The sequence below is a fragment of the Bufo bufo genome, chromosome 1, assembly GCF_905171765.1.
Source record: "Bufo bufo chromosome 1, aBufBuf1.1, whole genome shotgun sequence".
Taxonomy (NCBI): Eukaryota; Metazoa; Chordata; class Amphibia; order Anura; family Bufonidae; genus Bufo; species Bufo bufo.
This window is the reverse complement of record NC_053389.1, coordinates 251,370,199-251,388,693: the sequence shown is the minus strand read 5'-3', so window position 1 is coordinate 251,388,693 and position 18,495 is coordinate 251,370,199. Positions and strand designations below refer to the sequence as shown.

Here is an 18,495-nt window from a genome sequence, read left to right as displayed (position 1 = left end):
ACACCTGCATCTCTTCCACCCGCATCGGCGTCCGTCCCTTTTCCAGAACCATCACCCCCCTTATTCCTTCCCCCTTTGAAACAACGGTTAGCTCCATGAGCTCCCCCACACCCCGTGCACTCGTGCTTAAATTTGCACTTGGCCCCAAATCTGCAATTTCCTTCGTTGAAAAGGAAACACAACCCTTTTGCCGATGCCGCTGCCAACGCCCCCGGGGATGATCCCCCGGACTCCCCCCGAAAGGACTGCCCAGCCCTAGGAGGCGCCGTCACCCTCAACCACAACCCAATATCCTTATGATCCCACCGGATATCAGGCCTCACCGCCTTACGCTGCCGGAACTGCTCATCGTACCTGAGCCAGCCCACCCCCCCATAAACCCTATAAGCCTCCCCAATAGCGTCCTGGTAGCAAAAAAGCGCCGAACAACATTCCGGAGCCCTTTCCCCAATGACACTTGCTAATATGGCAAACGCCTGAAGCCAATTAGCAAAAGTACGTGGGATCAAACGGTGCCGCCGCTTCTCCTCCTCCTCCTTTTTTCCCTCGTCCTTCTTACCCCTATCCAAATTAAACCTTTCTAATGGGAGCAGCGAGAATATCTCCACGTACTCACCTTTCCAAATCTTTTCCCTCACCTCTTGCTTCAAATGAGCCCCCAGCGGCCCATCAAAGCACACATACACCTCCCCACGAGCCCCATCATCTAACCTCTGCCCCTCCCCTTCTCCACCAGCCTGCGTCTCCACTGACACTGACCCCAACCCCGCCGCAACCCCTTGCGCACCAGCCCCTGACCCCGGCACCACTCCCCACCCAGGCAACGGAGACCCCCCGCCAGCTCCCATACCTGACAACCATCCCGCCAATCCCCCCAAAAACTGCCCCAAACCCTTACTAAAATCCCCCATGGTCCCCCCCCCCCCACCAACCGGGAGACCCTGCGCTAACATGGAGCCCCAAGCAATCTCACCAGGCACCACGGGCGCTGTGACTCCCGCTGCCGTAGATCCTGACTCCTGCCGCACGGACACTGCCCCATCATAGCTCCTGGACGTCGACGGTTGCTCCTCCTGGACCACTTGCACGACCCTCTGCACCACACTGGCCGGACACCGGGACGAGACCGCTGCCTCCACCACTGCAAGGGGACCTTCTTCCACGCTGCTCAAATCTTCTCTGGACCTGCGCTGGTATTCGTGCTCCACCAGCGCAGTCCGAGGAACCCGGACATCATCAAACAGCCGAGTGGACCGCCCGCTAAAGGAGGGACTGGGCCGGTCCACCGTACCTGGTCCCGAATCCAGCTGCACAGCCGCAGGGAGCGGGGGAAGGGGCGTCCCACTCCTCACAGGGCCCCGCCGCGTATCGGGATTCCTCCCACGGCGAGAGCGGCTCGCAGAAGGCTGAGCGGCCGCTCTCCGCCGCCGAGGGTCCACAGGGGGGCTCCCTACTCGGCGCCGGGTCCGGGGTGTGACTTCAGGGCTTAGGCGCGCCGGTGGAATACTCCGCCGCGGCCGGGCAGCCCGAACATTAGGGGTAGCCACAGGAGCAGGTGAAACTATGCATGCACCAACCTGCTCCTGCAGCCAGCCAGGCCCCCGCACCTCCGCTTCTCTCCTCAACCTCTCCAACATCTCCTCCACTGTCATCACAGGCGCCGACATGCTGCAGTCAGTCCGATTCAGTCTCCTGGCCAGCACTGCTTTCACTTCCGCCTTCTTCCTCCTTCTCACCTCTGGCCACGCCCCCCATCGCCCTAGCAACTCTCGCCTCACCTCCGCTCCCGCCCCTACTCACCACTGACCCTTTCCTCACCAGTCCTGCCCTGCCAAGCCTCTTCATGAACGTCCTCCCCCACCGCTGCGCTCCTTGTCCGGACTGACTTAATAGGTGCAATCAGGAATCCATTGTCTACAGTAGTTTATCATACCAAGGAAAGAAATAATTTCTTTCTTGGTGTGCGGAGTGACCAAACCCGCAATAGACTGGACTCTTTCTGCGCTGATTCTCCTTCCACCTTTTGTGAGGACAAAGCCCAAGTATTCAACCTGCATTTTACACCATTGCGTTTTCTTAAGTGTAACTTTGTGACCATATCCTGACAATCATTATAACAGTGATAAACCATCCTGAATGCTGGCCTCCGCTGACATGCTACACAGTAACAAATCATCGACATATTGCAGCAGCACAGAACCTTGGGTGGGGTACCATGGTTTTAACATTGCTTGGAGGACTATGCTGCACACTACAGGTGAATCAGCATATCCCTGGGGAATTCTGCACCAGGTCAGTTGACGTCTGTCAAAGGAAAAAGCAAAAAGTAGTCTGGTTATCTTATCAACTGGGATAGAAAAGAATGCATTTTTCAGATCTATCACACTGAACCAAACAGCGTCTACTGGAATGGCAGATAATAATTGAGTGACATCAGGTACAACAGAGGCTATAGGCACAATGATGTTGTTAATGGCCCCTAAATCCTGTACAAAGCGGGCAGTACCATCTGCCTTTGTCACTGTATTCACGGGCGTGCTATAGGGTGAAATCACCTCTGCCAGGATTCCCTTTTGTAGGAATTCCTCTATCATTTGTCTAAGTCCATCAAGTTTCTCTTTTAACAACGGGTATTGTTTCTGGAACACTGAGATGCCACCTGGTTTCACAGTAGCTGTGTAAAGTGTGCAATCTATGAATCCTGTGTCATATTCATTTGAAGACCATAATGCAGGGTTAATGTTATTAAGTTCTGGGTGGTCCTGTATGTTTGCAAGAATCAGTGGCACTGGTGTAGAGATTGGAATGAGATCTGAGTGTACTCTTATGTCCTGATTCTTTGCTGATACCTGCAAGTCAAGCTTAATGAACAAATCTCTCCCTAACAGGCTGACTGGGCAATCTACAGTCGTGGCCAAAAGTTTTGAGAATTAGATAAATATTGGAAATTGGAAAAGTTGCTGCTTAAGTTTTTATAATAGCATTTTGCATATACTCCAGAATGTTATGAAAAGTGATCAGATGAATTGCATAGTCCTTCTTTGCCATGAAAATTAACTTAATCCCAAAAAAACCTTTCCACTGCATTTCATTGCTGTCATTAACCACCTCAGCCCCCAGTGCTTAAACACCCTGAAAGACCAGGCCACTTTTTACACTTCTGACCTACACTACTTTCACCGTTTATTGCTCGGTCATGCAACTTACCACCCAAATGAATTTTACCTCCTTTTCTTCTCACTAATAGAGCTTTCATTTGGTGGTATTTCATTGCTGCTGACATTTTTACTTTTTTTGTTATTAATCGAAATTTAACGATTTTTTTGCAAAAAAATGACATTTTTCACTTTCAGTTGTAAAATTTAGCAAAAAAAACGAGATCCATATATAAATTTTGCTCTAAATTTATTGTTCTACATGTCTTTGATAAAAAAAAAATGTTTGGGTAAAAAAAAAATGGTTTGGGTAAAAGTTATAGCGTTTACAAACTATGGTACAAAAATGTGAATTTCCGCTTTTTGAAGCAGCTCTGACTTTCTGAGCACCTGTCATGTTTCCTGAGGTTCTACAATGGCCAGACAGTACAAACACCCCACAAATGACCCCATTTCGGAAAGTACACACCCTAAGGTATTCGCTGATGGGCATAGTGAGTTCATAGAACTTTTTATTTTTTGTCACAAGTTAGCGGAAAATTATGATTTTTTTTTTTTTTCTTACAAAGTCTCATATTCCACTAACTTGTGACAAAAAATAAAAAGTTCTATGAACTCACTATGCCCATCAGCGAATACCTTGGGGTCTCTTCTTTCCAAAATGGGGTCACTTGTGGGGTAGTTATACTGCCCTGGCATTTTAGGGGCCCAAATGTGTGGTAAGGAGTTTAAAATCAAATTCAGTAAAAAATGACCTGTGAAATCCGAAAGGTGCTCTTTGGAATATGGGCCCCTTTGCCCACCTAGGCTGCAAAAAAGTGTCACACATCTGGTATCTCTGTATTCAGGAGAAGTTGAGGAATGTGTTTTGGGGTGTCTTTTTACATATACCCATGCTGGGTGAGATAAATATCTTGGTCAAATGCCAACTTTGTATAAAAAAATGTGAAAAGTTGTCTTTTGCCAAGATATTTCTCTCACCCAGCATGGGTATATATAAAATGACACCCCAAAACACATTCCCCACCTTCTCCTGAGTACGGAGATACCAGATGTGTGACACTTTTTTGCAGCCTAGGTGGGCAAAGGGGCCCATATTCCAAAGAGCACCTTTCGGATTTCACAGGTCATTTTTTACAGAATTTGATTTCAAACTCCTTACCACACATTTGGGCCCCTAGAATGCCAGGGCAGTATAACTACCCCAAAAGTGACCCCATTTTGGAAAGAAGACACCCCAAGGTAGTCCGTGAGGGGCATGGCGAGTTCCTAGAATTTTTTATTTTGTCACAAGTTAGTGGAATATGAGACTTTGTATGAAAAAAAAAAAAAAAAAATCATCATTTTCCACTAACTTGTGACAAAAAATAAAAAATTCTAGGAACTTGCCATGCCCCTCACAGAATACCTTGGGGTGTCTTCTTTCCAAAATGGGGTCACTTGTGGGGTAGTTATACTGCCCTGGCATTTTCCAGGGGCCCTAATGTGTGGTAAGTAGGTAAATGACCTGTGAAATCCGAAAGGTGCTCTTTGGAATGTGGGCCCCTTTGCCCACCTAGGCTGCAAAAAAGTGTCACACATCTGGTATCTCCGTACTCAGGAGAAGGTGGGGAATGTGTTTTGTGGTGTCATTTTACATATACCCATGCTGGGTGAGAGAAATATCTTGGCAAAAGACAACTTTTCCCATTTTTTTATACAAAGTTGGCATTTGACCAAGATATTTATCTCACCCAGCATGGGTATATGTAAAAAGACACCCCAAAACACATTCCTCAACTTCTCCTGAATACAGAGATACCAGATGTGTGACACTTTTTTGCAGCCTAGGTGGGCAAAGGGGCCCAAATTCCTTTTAGGAGGGCATTTTTAGACATTTGGATACCAGACTTCTTCTCACGCTTTGGGGCCCCTAAAATGCCAGGGCAGTATAAATACCCCACATGTGACCCCATTTTGGAAAGAAGACACCCCAAGGTATTCAATGAGGGGCATGGCGAGTTCATTGAAAAAAAAAAATTTTGGCACAAGTTAGCGGAAATTGATTTTTTTGATTTTGTTCTCACAAAGTCTCCCTTTCCGCTAACTTGGGACAAAAATTTCAATCTTTCATGGACTCAATATGCCCCTCAGCGAATACCTTGGGGTGTCTTCTTTCCAAAATGGTGTTATTTGTGGGGTGTTTGTACTGCCCTGGCATTTGAGGGTCTCCGCAATCATTACATGTATGCCCAGCATTAGGAGTTTCTGATATTCTCCTTATATTGAGCATACGGGTAATGAGATTTTTTTTTTTTCCGTTCAGCCTCTGGGCTGAAAGAAAAAAATGAACGGCACAGATTTCTTCATTCGCATCAATCAATGTGGATGAAAAAATCTCTGCCAAAAAAAGAAAAAGGAGGGGAAAGGCGTCTGCCAGGACATAGGAGCTCCGCCCAACATCCATACCCACTTCAGCTCGTATGCCCTGGCAAACCAGATTTCTCCATTCACATCAATCGATGTGGATGAATAAATCATTGCCGGGATTTTTTTTTTTATATATACAAAGTGTTTGCCAAAGTATATGAACACCGCCACCTCCTCAGCTCATATGCCTCGGCAAACATATCTTTTACTGCAGAGGAGAAATCTCGTCTTGCAGCGCCGCATACACCGACTTGCGTGTAATCTGACAGCAGCGCAATGCTTCTGTCCGAATGCACATCAGTGCTGCAGCTGGTCGATCGGTTGGTCCACCTGGAAGGTAAAAAAAACAAAACAAAAAAGAAAAAACCAGGCCGCAAAGCAATAACTTTATTAACTTTAGAACAGAACATATTAACTTTTTTTAACTTTTTTTTAACTTTTTTACTTACCGGTAATTTTTTTTTTGTTTAGTTTTTTTTACCTTTATAGAACAAACCTCTCCTTCCCCATGGGACAATGTGCAAAGCGCAAATCGCCCAAAGATGTGGCGAAGTACGTTATGCACTTTATCCCAGGTGAAAGGAGAGGTTTGCAGCAGCTGAGAGTAAAAGGGCCCTAATAGCCCTGTGTGCCTGTCCTGTGAGATGCAATCCCTATGCTAGGTGTACCTGTGTGTGGTACTTCCGGAAACACTCACCAAAGCATAGGGCAGGGTGGTCAGGACAGTCAGGACAGAAATAGCGGGTGTCACGCCTTATTCCACTCCTGCTACAGACACGACATCTTTTTCGGGGTGACGGTTGGGTTGAGGTACCAGGAACGACACTGGGGAAATGTCGCTCGTGTAGACGGCTAACTACACTGGTGGATGGGGCCACGGAACCTCCTGGGTAAAGGAGGTTCTCGATGATCTCTTCCTGGAATTTGAGGAAAGATCGTGTTCTCCCAGCCTTACTGTAGAGAACAAAACTATTGTACAGCGCCAATTGAATTAAATATACAGACACCTTCTTATACCAGCGTCTGGTTCTGCGGGAAACTAAATACGGAGACAACATCTGGTCATTGAAGTCCACCCCTCCCATGAGCGCATTATAGTCGTGGACACAGAGGGGCTTTTCAATGACACGGGTTGCTCGCTCAATTTGGATTGTCGTGTCTGCGTGAATGGAGGAGAGCATGTAAACGTCACGCTTGTCTCTCCATTTCACCGCGAGCAGTTCTTCGTTACACAAGGCAGCCCTCTCCCCCCTTGCAAGACGGGTGGTTACAAGCCGTTGGGGGAAGCCCACGCGACTAGTTCGCGCGGTGCCACAGGCGCAAATCCGTTCTAGAAACAAATGCCTAAAGAGGGCCACACTTGTGTAAAAATTGTCCACATAAAGATGGTACCCCTTGCCGAATAAGGGTGACACCAAGTCCCAGACTGTCTTCCCACTGCTCCCCAGGTAGTCAGGGCAACCGACCGGCTCCAGGGTCTGATCTTTTCCCTCATAGATCCGAAATTTGTGGGTATAGCCTGTGGCCCTTTCACAGAGCTTATACAATTTGACCCCATACCGGGCACGCTTGCTTGGGATGTACTGTTTGAAGCCAAGGCGCCCGGTAAAATGTATTAGGGACTCGTCTACGCAGATGTTTTGCTCGGGGGTATACAAATCTGCAAATTTCTGGTTGAAATGGTCTATGAGGGGCCGAATTTTGTGGAGCCGGTCAAAAGCTGGGTGGCCTCTGGGACGGGAGGTGGTGTTGTCGCTAAAATGCAGGAAACGGAGGATGGCCTCAAATCGTGCCCTGGACATAGCAGCAGAGAACATGGGCATGTGATGAATCGGGTGCGTTGACCAATATGACCGCAATTCATGCTTTTTTGTCAGGCCCATGTTGAGGAGAAGGCCCAAAAAAATTTTAAGTTCGGAAACTTGGACTGGTTTCCACCGGAAAGGCTGGGCATAAAAGCTTCCCGGGTTGGCGGATATAAATTGTGTGGCATACTGGTTGGTCTCTGCCACGACTAAGTCCAAGAGCTCCGCAGTCAAGAACAGCTCAAAAAATCCCAGGGCCGAACCGATTTGAGCCGTCTCAACCCGAACTCCAGACTGGGCGGTGAAAGGGGGAACTACAGGTGCGGCTGAAGTTGGTGACTGCCAATCAGGGTTTGCCAGCACCTCAGGGATTCTAGGGGCTCTACGGGCCTGTCTGTGCGGTGGCTGCGACGGGGTAACTAGTGCTGGCAGGCTGGTGACGAACTTCTTCTTTGAATTTTGCCGGCCCGCGATGCGCATGCGCGGGCCGGCTTGGAGCGAAATCTCGCGTCTCGCGAGATGACGCGTATATGCGTGATTGTGCGCAGCGCTGCCACCTCCGGAACGCGAATCTGCGTACAGCGGTCCGGAGGTGGTTAAAGGACCTGCTGAGATAATTTCAGTAATCGTCTTGTTAACTCAGGTGAGAATGTTGACGAGCACAAGGCTGGAGATCATTATGTCAGGCTGATTGGGTTAAAATGGCAGACTTGACATGTTAAAAGGAGGGTGATGCTTGAAATCATTGTTCTTCCATTGTTAACCATGGTGACCTGCAAAGAAACGCGTGCAGCCATCATTGCGTTGCATAAAAATGGCTTCATAGGCAAGGATATTGTGGCTACTAAGATTGCACCTCAATCAACAATTTATAGGATCATCAAGAACTTCAAGGAAAGAGGTTCAATTCTTGTTAAGAAGGCTTCAGGGCATCCAAGAAAGTCCAGCAAGCGCCAGGATCGTCTCCTAAAGAGGATTCAGCTGCGGGATCGGAGTGCCACCAGTGCAGAGCTTGCTCAGGAATGGCAGCAGGCAGGTGTGAGCGCATCTGCACACACAGTGAGGCGAAGACTTTTGGAAGATGGCCTGGTGTCAAGAAGGCCAGCAAAGAAGCCACTTCTCTCCAAAAAAAACATCAGGGACAGATTGATCTTCTGCAGAAAGTATGGTGAATGGACTGCTGAGGACTGGGGCAAAGTCATATTCTCCTATGAAGCCTCTTTCCGATTGTTTGGGGCATCTGGAAAAAGGCTTGTCTGGAGAAGAAAAGGTGAGCGCTACCATCAGTCCTGTGTCATGCCAACAGTAAAGCATCCTGAAACCATTCATGTGTGGGGTTGCTTCTCATCCAAGGGAGTGGGCTCACTCACAATTTTGCCCAAAAACACAGCCATGAATAAAGAATGGTACCAAAACACCCTTCAACAGCAACTTCTTCCAACAATCCAACAACAGTTTGGTGAAGAACAATGCATTTTCCAGCACGATGGAGCACCGTGCCATAAGGCAAAAGTAATAACTAAGTGGCTCGGGGACCAAAACGTTGACATTTTGGGTCCATGGCCTGGAAATTCCCCAGATCTTAATCCCATTGAGAACTTGTGGTCAATCCTCAAGAGGCGGGTGGACAAACAAAATCCCACTAATTCTGACAAACTCCAAGAAGTGATTATGAAAGAATGGGTTGCTATCAGTCAGGAATTGGCCCAGAAGTTGATTGAGAGCATGCCCAGTCGAATTGCAGAGGTCCTAAAAAAGAAGGGCCAACACTGCAAATACTGACTCTTTGCATAAATGTCATGTAATTGTCGATAAAAGCCTTTGAAACGTATGAAGTGCATGTAATTATATTTCACTACATCACAGAAACAACTGAAACAAAGATCTAAAAGCAGTTTAGCAGCAAACTTTGTGAAAACTAATATTTGTGTCATTCTCAAAACTTTTGGCCACGACTGTAGTATAATGCTAAATACATGATCTGTGATGTATTCCCTGTCCATGATCTCGAGTGGTAGTGAGTCAGTTTTGAAAGGTTTTGTCAAAACCCCATTAATTCACATAGAAGGCTCACACTTCCTTCCTCCCACTCTGTCATCTAAGTCCACCCCTTTTAGTCGGACGCTGTGGTCCTCCTTCTGTCTGTCATTAGTGTCCCAGCTGCCCATAAGAACAGAGCTCAGATGTTAAGCACAACACTTAACATGTAACACGTAACTGCAAACATTGAAACAAACAGATCTGACAATACAGACATGAACACACAAACGGCCCATAAAAACTTTTCATTGACTTCAATAAATAAAAAATGTACAGCTTGATCAATGCTGTTGGCACCTTGCTGGCGTCTGAGTCGGACTGGAGCTCTCTGCCCTTTACCAATCCAGCCACGGGCCCATCCATCTGGCCCATCAAGACTCACTCTCATTTCATCAGTCCATAAAACCTTAGAAAAATCAGTCTTGAGATATTTCTTGGCCCAGTCTTGACGTTTCAGCTTGTGTGTCTTGTTCAGTGGTGGTCGTCTTTCAGCCTTTCTTACCTTGGCCATGTCTCTGAGTATTGCACACCTTGTGCTTTTGGGCACTCCAGTGATGTTGCAGCTCTGAAATATGGCCAAACTGGTGGCAAGTGGCATCTTGGCAGCTGCACGCTTGACTTTTCTCAGTTCATGGGCAGTTATTTTGCGCCTTGGTTTTTCCACACGCTTCTTGCGACCCTGTTGACTATTTTGAATGAAACGCTTGATTGTTCGATGATCACGCTTCAGAAGCTTTGCAATTTTAAGAGTGCTGCATCCCTCTGCAAGATATCTCACTATTTTTGACTTTTCTGAGCCTGTCAAGTCCTTCTTTTGACTCATTTTGCCAAAGGAAAGGAAGTTGCCTAATAATTATGCACACCTGATATAGGGTGTTGATGTCATTAGACCACACCCCTTCTCATTACAGAGATGCACATCACCTAATATGCTTAATTGGTAGTAGGCTTTCGAGCCTATACAGCTTGGAGTAAGACAACATGCATAAAGAGGATGATGTGGTCAAAATACTCATTTGCCTAATAATTCTGCACTCCCTGTATAAGGTAAGAACTAAGGAATGTATGGGTATCTTGAAACCGCACAGGAAGTTTCTCACATTCCAAAGGGGAAAGGGGGATTTTGGAAGTGCACTGGCCAAAATATAATCGTAATACACGTTGCTGAAAGGACAAAATGGAGTTACTTATACCCCATCACTTATAGTGTAGTGATTTCAGGTATGTTTATGGATACATGTGGTAGCGTTCCCCATATAGTGTGACGCTGTCCGGCATGTTTATGGATAAATGTGGGAGCGTGCCCCTAATAGTGTGGTGATTTCAGGTATGTTTATGGATTGATTTGGTAGCGTGCCCTTTAAAGTGTGACGGTGTCCGGTATGTTTATGGATACATGTGGGAGCGTGCCCCTTATAGTGTGATGCCGTCAGGTATGTTTATGGATACATGTGGGAGCGTGTCCCTTACAGTGTGATGGTGTTCAGTATGTTTATTGATACATGTGGGAGCGTGCCCCTTAGTGTGATGCCGTCAGGTATGTTTATGGATATATGTGGGAGCGTGTCCCTTACAGTGTGATGGTGTTCAGTATGTTTATTGATACATGTGGGAGCGTGCCCCTTATAGTGTGATGTCAGGTATGTTTATTGATACATGTGGGAGCGTGCCCCTTATAGTGTGACGGTGTCCGGTATGTTTATGGATACATGTGGGAGCGTGCCCCTTAGTGTGGTGATTTCAGGTATGTTTATGGATACATGTGGGAGTGTGTCCCTTATAGTGTGATGATGTCAACTATGTTTATGGATACATGTGGGAGCGTGCCCCTAAGGCTACTTTCACACTTGTGTTTGGAGAGGATCAGTCTGGTGTCTGCACAGACGGATCCGCTCCTATAATGCAAACGCTTGCATCCGTTCAGAACGGATCCGTCTGCATAACTGGTTTTTACAGATCTGATTTTTCACTTCGTGAAAACTCAGATCCGACAGTATATTCTAACACAGAGGCGTTCCCATGGTGATAGGGACGCTTCAAGTTAGAATATACTAAAAGAACTGTGTACATGACTGCCCCCTGCTGCCTGTCAGCACCCGTTCTCTTACAGGGGGCTGTGATTTGCACAATTATTGTGCGAATCATAGCCCCCTGTAAGAGATCAGGTGCTGCCAGGCAGGAGGGGGCAGACCCCCTCCCTCCCCTGTATTAAATGTGACCACTGTGGCCCCCCTCCCTCTATATTCATTGGTGGCCAGTGCGGCCCCCCCTCCCTCCCCAGTATTAAATGTGACCAGTGCGGCCCCCCTCCCTCTATATTTATTGGTGGCCAGTGGGGCCCCCCTCCCTCCCTCCCCAGTATTAAATGTGACCAGTGCGGCCCCCCTCCCTCTATATTCATTGGTGGCCAGTGCGGATTCCCAGTATTAAATGTGACCAGTGCGGCCTCCCCTCTTCCCCCCCCCCTAATTAAAATCACCCCCCCCCCATCATTGGTGGCAGCGGAGAGTTCCGATTGGAGTCCCAGTTTAATCGCTGGGGCTCCGATCGGTTACCATGGCAGCCAAGACGCTATTGCAGTCTTGGCTGCCATGGTTACTTAGCAATAAATAGAAGCATTATACTTACCTGCGAGCTGCGATGTCTTTGACCGGCCGGGCGCTCCTCCTACTGGTAAGTGACAGGTCTGTGCTATAGGCAATGCGCCGCACAGATCTTTCACTTACCAGTAGGAGGAGCTCCCGCCCGATCACACACATCGCAGCTCGCAGGTAAGTATAATGCTTCTATTTATTGCTAAGTAACCATGGCAGCCAAGACTGCAGTAGCGTCTTGGCTGCCATGGTAACCGATCGGAGCCCCAGCGATTAAACTGGGACTCCGATCGGAACTCTCCGCTGCCACCAATGATGGGGGGGGGGGGGTGATTTAATTGGGGGGGGGGAAGGGGAGGCCGCACTGGTCACATTTAATACTGGGAATCCGCACTGGCCACCAATGAATATAGAGGGAGGGGGGCCGCACTGGTCACATTTAATACTGGGGAGGGAGGGAGGGGGGGGCCGCACTGACCACCAATGAATATAGAGGGAGGGGGGCCGCACTGGTCACATTTAATACTGGGGAGGGACGGAGGGGGGGCCGCACTGGCCACCAATAAATATAAAGGGAGGGGGGCCGCACTGGTCACATTTAATACTGGGGAGGGAGGGAGGGAGGGGGGGCCGCACTGGCCACCAATGAGTTAAATACAGGGGGGGGGAGGGGGTCTGCCCCCTGCTGCCTGGCAGCACCTGCCAGGCAGCAGGGGGCAGTCATGTACACAGTTCTCAGTATATTCTAACTTGAAGCGTCCCCATCACCATGGGAACGCCTCTGTGTTAGAATATACTGTCGGATCTGAGTTTTACGATCTAACTCAAATCCGATGGTATATTCTAACATAGAGGCGTTCCCATGGTGATGGGGACGCTTCAAGTTAACTCTGATCCTATGGTATATTAACTCCTGACTTTACATTGAAAGTCAATGGGGGACGGATCCGTTTGAAATTGCACCATATTTTGTCAACGTCAAACGGATCCGTCCCCATTGACTTGCATTGTAAGTCTGGACGGATCCGTTTGGCTCCGCACGGCCAGGCGGACACAAAAGCGCTGCAAGCGAAACGGTGCCAAACTGATGCATTCTGAGCGGATCCGCATCCACTCAGAATGCATTGGGGCAGTACGGATCCGTTCGGGGCCGCTTGTGAGAGCCTTCAAACGGAGCTCACAAGCGGAACCCCGAACGCAAGTGTGAAAGTAGCCTAATAGTGTGGTGATTTCAGGTATGTTTATGGATACATGTGGGAGCGTCCCCCTTACAGTGTTATGGTGTCCGGTATGTTTATGGATACATGTGGGAGCGTGCCCCTTATAGTGTGATGCCGTCAGGTATGTTTATGGATACATGTGGGAGCGTGCCCCTTACAGTGTGACGGTGTCTTGTATGTTTATGGATACATGTGGGAGCGTGCCCCTTACAGTGTGACGGTGTCCGGAATGTTTATGGATACATGTGGGAGCGTCCCCTTTACAGTGTTATGGTGTCCGGTATGTTTATGGATACATGTGGGAGCGTGCCCCTTATAGTGTGGTGATGTCAGGTGTGTTCATCGATAAATGTGGGAGCGTGCCCCTTACAGTGTGACGCTGTCCGGTATATTTATGGATACATGTGGGATTGTGCCCCTTACAGTTTGATGCCGTTAGGTATGTTTATGGATTATTGTGGGAGCGTGCACCTTATAGTGTGACGGTGTCCGGTATGTTTATGGATACATGTGGGAGCGTGCCCCTTATAGTGTGACGGTGTCCGGTATGTTTATGGATGCATGTGGGAGCGTGCCCCTTATAGTGTGACGGTGTCCGGTATGTTTATGGATGCATGTGGGAGCGTGCCCCTTATAGTGTGACGGTGTCTGGTATGTTTATGGATACATGTGGGAGCGAGCCCCTTATAGTGTGACGGTGTCCGGTATGTTTATGGATACATGTGGGAGCGTGCCCCTTATAGTGTGATGCCGTCAGGTATGTTTATGGATCAGTGGCGGATTACAATAGGGACGTTCGGGTCGGCAGCCCCGGGCCCAGCACCGCTGGGGGGCCCAACGCTGACCCGAACGCCCACATACTGCGGCGGGGCACGGGAGCGCATAGCTCCCTGTCCCGTCGCCGATCACCGCCATAGGCTTCAGGCCTTGTAGGCCTGAGGCCTATGCGGTAGTGAAATCCCGGCGCAGGCGTGCGTGATGACGTCATCGCGCGCCTGTGCCGGGACACAGGACTGTGACGCGCCTGACTCATCCCGCCTTCCTCTGCGAGCAAGCGCCTGCTCGTGGACATAGGTGAGTATTCATCTTTTCATTTTTTGTTCATTTTTTATTTTTTTATTTCATGTACCTACTTTGGGGGGGACACACAGGAAGACATATTAGGGAAGATAAATCGAGTACAGGGGGGGGGGAATGTGGGAGCTGTATGGGGACAAATAATTATGAGAGGGACTACTATGTGGGGGCAAATTGCTATGTGGGGGCAGTGTGGGGGCAAATTGCTATGTGGGGGCAAATTATTATGGGAGGGAATACTATGTGGGGACAAATTACTATGTGGGGACAAATTACTATGTGGGGACTAGGGCTGCACGATAAATCGAAAAAATTATCGAATCGCGATAATCGGCAAATGCGATATGGCGATTTGGCCGACCCGAAAATGCTGCGATTATATATGAAGGGGCCCCTCGCACATAACTGGCTTTGCGTGTAAAGTATTTTACTAGTGTGTGAAACAATCTCTCTCCTTTTGATAACAGGTCCAGCCTCTGTACTCACTTTCACGATGAATGCAATGCACTGCAGCTAACGGCAGCGGGTGGGCCGGCCGGCGCGTGACTGACGTCACTTAGTAACGCTCCTGCTTCCTAACGCTCCTGCTTCCTCGCTACCGCTCGCTGTAGTGCATTCATAGTGACAGTGAATAACAGAGGCTGGACCTGTTATCAATAGGAGAGAGATTGTTTCACACACTAGTAAAATACTTTACACACAAAGCCAGTTATGTGCGCAGTTTAGGACACATGAGGGGACACATAGGGCCATGAGGGGGACCAGCATAAGATGCTATATGTCTTATGCTGCCCCCCCCCTCATGGCTCTATGTGTCATAGCACACATCCCCCTATAACAGCGTCCTCCACAGATCCACCCCATAACAGTGCCATCCACAGGTCCCCATAAGTGTCCTCCACAGATCCCCCATAACACTGTCCTCCACAGATCCCCCACATAACAGCGTCCTCCACAGATACCCCATAACAGCGTCCTCCACAGATCCCCCATAACATCGCCCTCCACAGATCCCCCATAACAGCGTCCTCCACAGATCCCCCATAACAGCGTCCTCCACAGATCCCCCATAACAGCGTCCTCCACAAATCCCCCATAACAGCGTCCTCCACAGATCCACCACATAACAGCGTCATACACAGATCCCCCACATAACAGCGTCATCCACAGATCCCCCACATAACAGCGTCATCCACAGATCCCCCACATAACAGCGTCATCCACAGATCCCCCACATAACAGCGTCATCCACAGATCCCCCACATAACCGCGTCCTCCACAGATCCCCCACAACACAGCATCATCCACAGATCTCCCACAACACAGCGTCATCCACAGATCCCCCATAACTATGTCATAACCAGCCGCGTCAGCGGCTCATATGGGAAAATCCAAGCAAATAGATCTCTAGCACAATTCCCTTAAAATATCGCATCGCACATCGTTATCGCAATTTTTAGGGCCCTAATCGCAATCGCACAAAATTCCCATATCGTGCAGCCCTAGTGGGGACAAATTATTATGAGAGGGACTACTATGTGGGGGCAAATTACTACAAACCGGATTCCAAAAAAGTTGGGACACTATACAAATCGTGAATAAAAACTGAATGCAATGATGTGGAGGTGCCAACTTCTAATATTTTATTCAGAATAGAACATAAATCATGAAACAAAAGTTTAAACTGAGAAAATGTACCATTTTAAGGGAAAAATATGTTGAATCAGAATTTCATGGTGTCAACAAATCCCCAAAAAGTTGGGACAAGGCCATTTTCACCACTGTGTGGCATGTCCCCTTCTTACAACACTCAACAGACGTCTGGAGACCGAGGAGACCAGTTTCTCAAGTTTAGAAATAGGAATGCTCTCCCATTGTTGTCTAATACAGGCCTCTAACTGTTCAATCGTCTTGGGCCTTCTTTGTTGCACCTTCCTCTTTATGATGCGCCAAATGTTCTCTATAGGTGAAAGATCTGGACTGCAGACTGGCCATTTCAGTACCCGGATCCTTCTCCTACGCAGCCATGATGTTGTGATTGATGCAGAATGTGGTCGGCATTATCTTGTTGAAAAATGCAGGGTCTTCCCTGAAAGAGATGACGTCTGGATGGGAGCATATGTTGTTCTAGAACCTGAATATATTTTTCTGCATTGATGGTGCCTTTCCAGACATGCAAGCTGCCCATGCCACACGCACTCATGCAACCCCATACCATCAGAGATGCAGGCTTCTGAACTGAGCGTTGATAACAACTTGGGTTGTCCTTGTCCTCTTTGGTCCGGATGACATGGCGTCCCAGATTTCCAAAAAGAACTTCGAATCGTGACTCGTCTGACCACAGAACAGTCTTCCATTTTGCCACACGCCATTTTAAATGATCCCTGGCCCAGTGAAAACGCCTGAGCTTGTGGATCTTGCTTAGAAATGGCTTCTTCTTTGCACTGTAGAGTATCAGCTGGCAACGGCGGATGGCACGGTGGATTGTGTTCACTGACAATGGTTTCTGGAAGTATTCCTGAGTCCATTCTGTGATTTCCTTTACAGTAGCATTCCTGTTTGTGCTGCAGTGTCGTTTAAGGGCCCGGAGATCACGGGCATCCAGTATGGTTTTACAGCCTTGACCCTTACGCACAGAGATTGTTCCAGATTCTCTGAATCTTCGGATGATGTTATGCACAGTTGATGATGATAGATGCAAAGTCTTTGCAATTTTTCGCTGGGTAACACCTTTCTGATATTGCTCCACTATCTTTCTGCGCAACATTGTGGGAATTGGTGATCCTCTACCCATCTTGGCTTCTGAGAGACACTGCCACTCTGAGAAGCTCTTTATACCCAATCATGTTGCCAATTGACCTAATTAGTGTTAATTGGTCTTCCAGCTCTTCGTTATGCTCAAATTAACTTTTTCCAGCCTCTTATTGCTACTTGTCCCAACTTTTTGGGGATTTGTTGACACCGTGAATTTTTGAATCAACTTATTTTTCCTTTAAAATGATACATTTACTCGGATTAAACGTTTGATCTGTCATCTACGTTCTATTACAAATAAAATATTGACATTTGCCATCTCCATATCATTGCATTCAGTTTTTATTCACAATTTGTTTAGTGTCCCAACTTTTTTGGAATCCGGTTTGTAGATGCGGCTGTGTGGGGGCAAATTGCTATGTGGGGGCAGTGTGGGGGCAAATTGATATGTGGGGCAGTGTGGGGGCAAATTGATATGTGGGGCAGTGTGGGGGCAAATTGCTTTGTGGGGGCAGTGTGGGGGCAAATTGCTTTGTGGGGGCAGTGTGGGGGCAAATTGATATGGGAGGGACTACTATGTGGGGGCAAATTACTATGTGGGGACAAATAATTATGAGAGGGACTACTATGTGGGGGCAAATTACTAGATGGGGCTGTGTGGGGGCAAATTGCTATGTGGGGGCAAATTCCTATGAGAGGGACTACTATGTGGGGGCAAATTACTAGATGGGGCAGTGTGGGGGCAAATTGCTGTGTGGGGGCAAATTATTATGGGAGGGACTACTATGTGGGGGCAAATTTCTATATGGGGCAGTGTGGGGGAAACTATTGTGTGGGGGCAGTGTGGGGGAAATTGCCATGTGGGGACAGTGTGGGGTAATTTCTATGTGGGGACAGTGTGGGGAAATTACTATGTGGGGACAGTGTGGGGAAATTACTATGTGGGGACAGTGTGGGGAAATTACTATGTGGGGACAGTGTGGGGAAATTACTATGTGGGGACAGTGTGGGGAAATTACTATGTGGGGACAGTGTGGGGAAATTACTATGTGGGGACAGTGTGGGGAAATTGCTATGTGGGGGCAGTGTGGGGGCAAATTACTATGTGGGGGCAGTGTGGTGGAAATTACTATGTGGGGGCAGTGTGGGGCAAATTACTGTGTGGGGGCAAACTACTATATGGGGGCAGTTTGGGGGAAATTACTGTGTGGGGGCAAAATACTATGGGGGGATTACTATGTGGGGGCAGTGTGGTGGAAATCACTATATGGGGGTGTTGCTATTGGGGAGTCACTGTAGGGGCAATTCTATTATTTCTGGGGACACTATACATGGATTTTTACCTGGAGCACAATATAGGGTGTTATTATTACTCGGGGCACTCTAGGGGACATTATAGCTGCTGTGGACACTATAGGAACATTTGGGGTAATTTATCAAA

The 18,495-nt window shown here is 48.0% G+C and overlaps 1 long non-coding RNA gene across 1 annotated transcript in view; it reads left to right on the top strand.

Annotated features, from left to right (window-relative positions):
* The first annotated feature begins 1,211 nt into the window (after positions 1 to 1,211).
* Positions 1,212 to 18,495, top strand: part of LOC121005702 — a 26,951-nt gene continuing 9,667 nt past the window's right edge. Inside the window, exons 1-2 of the long non-coding RNA XR_005779957.1 lie at positions 1,212 to 1,647; positions 6,286 to 6,289. This is a non-coding gene — a long non-coding RNA (uncharacterized LOC121005702). The remainder of the gene's footprint in view (positions 1,648 to 6,285; positions 6,290 to 18,495) is intronic.